Here is a 5,658-nt window from a genome sequence, read left to right as displayed (position 1 = left end):
CTGTGGCTTCTTGCCACTTTGATGGTCTCAGGCTAGTTGGCAAGCCTTGTGGTCTCTTCAGGATTGAACTACAGTTGCTGGTTCTTGCATGGTGTCTGCCAGCCAAGAGGACTGGAATACAGCAGTAGTTCTCAACATTCCTAATCCCGGGACCCCTTAAAACAGTTCCTCATATTTTAGTGACCCCCCAACTATAAAATTATTTTTGTTGTTACTTTATAAAATTATAATTTTGTTACTCTTATGAATCATAATGCAAATATATTATATGCAGGGTACCTAATATGTGACCCCTGTGAAAGGGTTGTTTGAACCCCTAAGGGGTTGTAACCCATAGGCTGAGAACTATATCACCTTAAGGAAATCCAAAATCCTGAGTAAACAGCCTTTTCTCTGGTACTAGCTTCCTCAAGGCCTTCCCAGCCCCAGCTGCTGTGTCTTCTGATACTAATCACATGCAAAATGAGGGTAAGTTTCTGGGGGTGAAAACATATACCCATAATCACAGCATTTGGGAAGCTGAGGTGGAAGGATCTTGGGTTTGGAGGCCAACTAGAGCTATAATTGTGAGACCCTGTCTCAAAAACTCAAGTGTAAATAAGTTAAATAAATCAATAAAAAATAAACTAGGGCTAGTCACTTCTAAAATGTTGGTTAATTCCATGTGTTAATTTGATTGTGCCACAGTGCCCAGAAATATGATCAAACGTTATTCTGGATGTTTATACAAGGTTTTTAGATGAGGCATTTAAGTTGGTAGACTTGAAGCTAGGCGTTGTACTATATTCCTTTAGCAATAGCTTCTGAGAAGGCTGAGGTGGGATGACTACTAAGTTTAGGAATTTAAGTTTAACCTGACCAATATAGAGATACTATCTCAAAAACAACAAATAAATAAGATAAACATTCTAAAAGACCAACTACCACTACAGAAAACAGTCAGTAGGCACTTTTGAGTAAGTTCCTTACTATGAAGGGCCTCATTCAATAAGTTGAAAGCTTAAATAGAACAAGAGTTTGATAACTGTCCACTTAGCTTTAACTGTCAACTTGACACAGGCAAGAGTCACCTGAGTAGAGAGTTTCAACTGAACGGTTCCTCAGATTAATTTGTGGGAGGCTCAGCCTACTATGGGCAGCACCATTCCTTATACAGTGCTAGACTGTATAAGGATGCTAGTCAAGTAATAATTTGTGAGTAAGCCTGCCAGCAGTGTCCCTCCATGGGACATATTCTTCTGCCTCATATTCTTGCTTCAGTTCCTGCCCTAATTTCCTTCAATGGTTGACTGTAACCTGCAAGCTGAAATAAATCTATCCCTTCTCTGTATTGCTTTGTCCATGATATTAATCATAGCAACAGACTCAAACGAGACTGTCCCCTGTTGCTACCCACCAGGAAGGAATCTGTTGCTGATTGTTTGGGGGCTTGAACTGCAACACCAGTTCCTTCTGGGTCTCCGCCCTGCAGGATTTAAACTTGCTATTCTCAGCTAACCACGAGAGTCAATTTCTTTCAATTCTTGCTCCCTTTCTGCCTCTGCCACACACATTGTTGGTTCTGCTTCTCAGAGCAGCATGTCTCCCGGTCCACCTTACAAAACTCACTACCAGTAACTGAGCTTAGTTATTGAACTTACACCAGGCTTCCCATATTGCTAAGGATTTACCATTACATCTTCACAATACAGTGAGCCGGATACCCGGCTTGTCCCCTGTGCAGTGAGAAAGCCGGGACTTGGGAAGATCTGAGTCACCGATGGGCAGTGAAGGGTAGAGCTGCGATCCCAGCTTTAACTGGCACATGCAGTGCCTCTCTCTGAGTGCCTAGCTTCCAGATGCCTCTGTTGCCCACTCGATGTTCTATTCCACCCCCACTTGGAAAGTTGAAACATTTTATTCCCGAATTTGATTTCTAAAGAGATTTGTTTTTTTTTTTTTTTTTTTTTTTTTTTAAGCCTCTGATGTCATGTTGCTCAGGATCTGTCAGGAAACAGCCCAGAAAGACTACATTTCCCAGCCACCCCATAAGACCCTCCCTGGACCTCTCCATTGCCTTCCTGTCTCCAGCTGCAAGGCTGGAAGGTAGCCCCGCCACTCAAGTCAGGACAGCTCCCTGGGGATCATGACCTCTTCTTCCTTTCTGTGAGTAATGTCATCTCATTCTGGCAATTTCTAGGTGTCCTGGTTTCAAGGAGGAGCAAACTGGCTGGATGGTAACATGCGTGGAGATACGGAAGTGCCCAGGAATTCACTTCAAAGCTGTTCATCTAAAACCTTCTTTCACTGATAAGCACAGGCACAAAACCAACTCACTCCGGTGGCTGATTTCCAGCGTGGCAGATGGTGGAGAGACTTGCAGCTTGCAGGGTGCTGTGACTTGCCATACTGCTGCCAGAGAAGTGCTGCTCCAACCCACCAGGCTTAACCCTGTCCCACCTGATGTCACAGTGTGTCAAGAAGGAAGGCACCTGCCCCATTCTGGAGAGAGAAAAGGCTCTAGATCCTTCTGTGATGGCACTCCCAGGATGCCTTGTTGGTAGGAGTTTCCTTGGAGCCAGCACGAAGACATGAGTTTGATTCCCAGAACCCATGGGAGAAGGCCCACAGTGGTGATGTACATTTGTAATTCCAGTCCTGGGGAAAGGGAGTCAGGTCAGTCCCTGGAGCTGGATGGCCGGCCAGCCTAGCGTACTGAGTGAGCTCCTGGCCAATGAGAGACCCTGTTTCAGAAACTAAGGGACAGCTAGCTCTTGAGAAATAACACCTGATGTTGACCTGTGCTGTCCACATATATTTATGCACATATGTGCAAGAGCACCCCCTACGCACACATACACACACACACAATAGACTCTTGCACGCGCACACACACACGAGCATGCACACACACGCACACACACGTAATAGACTCTTGCACGCACACACGCACACATGCACACACACGCACGCACTCACACACATACACACACGCATGCATGCACGCACACCATGCACACACACACATAATAGACTCTTGCACGCGCGCGCGCACACACACACACACACACACACATAGTAGACCCCTGAGACAGACCAATGTGTTTATTTCATATGTAATTTGCAGCTACCCTGCATCCCTTGTTACTTTGCTAACTTGTTTAGTTGTTGTTTGGTTTTTTTGCTGTTTACCTTGCTGGGGATTTGATCCACTGCTTTGCTTATGGTGGCAAGTGCTTGCCCACTGAGCCGTACCTGTAGCCCCTTAAGAGCTTTGTCTGTGTTACATCCCTTAATGTTAACAGAACGGGCTCAAAGGGGCCAAGGACTTGTGCAGGGTCACAGTAGCAAGACCGTTCTACCTGGATTACCTGGCAGAGCATTATCACGAAAATGGATAGCCAGTGCAGGAGAGATGCGGCTCCCACAGTCACGCTTGAGCTTGGAAGTGCACCCTGAAGGGATGTGTGAAGATGGAAGAGCCAGCGTGCCAGCTCCTGAGTCTATCCTGCCACTCATCCATCCCTCGAGCAAACATCCAGTGCTTCTGCTGTGCAGCAAGGCAGCTCAAGACACTAGAAATACGATGTAGTCCTGTCTGGACCAAGGCTGGGTGGGTTGCCATTGTGCACAAAATAGACCATTTCAAATGACAAATCTAGAAAGCTTTTCCTGATGGATCTAATGTTATCTTTGTGGTTAAAAACTCCCAGCAGTGTGTTTTGCAAGAAAGATCCTTCCCCCTGCAACCTCTGACCCTTCCTTGACAAACAGTTATATAGTAACCCTCTCCTGAGGCCTTTGAGAACCCACCAAACTGTGCTTCAGTGACACCATATGTCCTTAGCTGATGTGTAGTGGGCACACCGCACTTTGTGAAAATCATTTCGGTTATGTAATTTCCCTATAGAATCAAAATACAGAATCTTCACACTTAGGCAGATCATCAGTTTTATTTTTGAGCATTGAACTGCATGCTCTGTTTCTCTATCTCTGCTCCCTTCTGCCCTGTCTCTGTAGAGTACAGATTGTATACTGTATATTTTGAGTTTGGCTGGTCAAATCTCATACTCCTGGAAACACAGGCAACCTAGAGATGTTAGTCAGGGATGCTGTAGCTCTAAGGGACCAATTTCTTCCACTCATCTTCCTTCTTCCCCTTCTTCTCTCTTCTTTCTCTCCCCCTTCTTTCTCTTCTCTCTCTCCCCTCCCCTTTAGTCCCATCCCTTCTCTTCCCCCTGCCCCATTAGAGATTATGGTAAAAATTTTCAGAATTCATACAGTAACTTCCAGGTAAACAGAGGACTCTGGGGGGGGGGGTTCAGAATAAGAATACAGCAGCAGTCCTGGGCGAAGTAGGTTGAGAAGGCAAGCTGGCAGAGAACTGGTCCCAGGGTTGCAAGATTTCTGCCTGGCAACCTAGTCTTTGCCACCCTCCAGCTTTGTTTGACCTTGAAGCTGTACCTGCAGGGCAAGGGAGGAGCCGGATGTTTCCCTAAGCAGCGCCTGGCACTCGGCCATCCTGGAGCTCTATTGTTTTCCCCGGGTAGCTGTGGTAGCCTCCTCACGTGCTAGAGAACCAGTCATGGCTGGCCCGGCCCTGGAAGAAGGCCTGGCAAAGCCTTACGTCCTAAGGGCAGTTCATCAGAAGTGAATGACAGGTAGCAAAGTCTCCCCTTTTCTAAACTGATCTCTGGCATTGGGGTGTGAACACTCCCACTCCTCCAACAAGTACTGTTTGGAATTTGGGGCTTGTCTCACCCTGGAGAAGTGACAGGGGCACCCTCAGGTTGATCTCGCTGGCACACACAAATTCATTGAAAGCAAAAGAAAATCTCCTTTGGTCTGGTTCTCCTCCCTCCGTCCCTCCCTCTCTGCCTGCCTTCCTAGTTTGCCTTGATCTTCATCCTCCTGCTTCAGCTTCCTGGGTGCTGGGATTCCAAATGAGCACCACCACACCCAGCTCCACGTTACCTGAAAGCTCTCAGAAAACCCCGAGTAATTGAGCACACACTGCGGGTTGGTCGCTCCAGCACTGGGTTAGAGGTAGGTGGTGTGAAGACAGCTGAATTACATGGAGGCCACCTAGGAGAAGCAGGACTGTGACAGGCAGAGCAGAGCTCAGAGAGATGTGCTGAATGGCAGAGGTGGTTATAAAGCCCTCAGCACAGACTTTAGGGTAGAGAAATCGAGGTGTGTCCACACAGACGGGGTGTCGGGTCCAGGGCAGCCAACAGCCCAACTGACTCCCATTCTCCTGCTGCTGAAGATGGATGTCCACCTCACTGGCCAGGCTTTTGTTTTGGTTTGAAGCGAGGATAAGAACTAAAATTTTAACACATTGGCAACTACTTTAGTTATTTTTAAATACTGTGTGGGCCCAAACGGTATAAGCTAAAAGAAATGCCTGTACACTCTGCCTGGCTACCGGGGATTCTGCACAGGGCCATATGTGCTTCCAGGGACAGCTACACATCATAGTCCCTGCTTTAAGGACCAAAATAACGGATTGTGCTGGCCTATCAACCTGTTCAAAATCAAGGTCACATGACTGTCACGTCTCAGACTGCTATCTGTTCTCTCCTTCTTTCCCTTCTCTTCCTTTCCTTTTCTTTTCTTCCCTCTCCCTCTCCCCCTTCCCCTCCCCTCCCCCTCTCCCTCTCCCCCTCCCTTCCTCCC

Source organism: Mus pahari, chromosome 11 (genome assembly GCF_900095145.1).
Source record: "Mus pahari chromosome 11, PAHARI_EIJ_v1.1, whole genome shotgun sequence".
Classification (NCBI taxonomy): domain Eukaryota; kingdom Metazoa; phylum Chordata; class Mammalia; order Rodentia; family Muridae; genus Mus; species Mus pahari.
Note: the sequence above shows the minus strand (reverse complement) of the source record.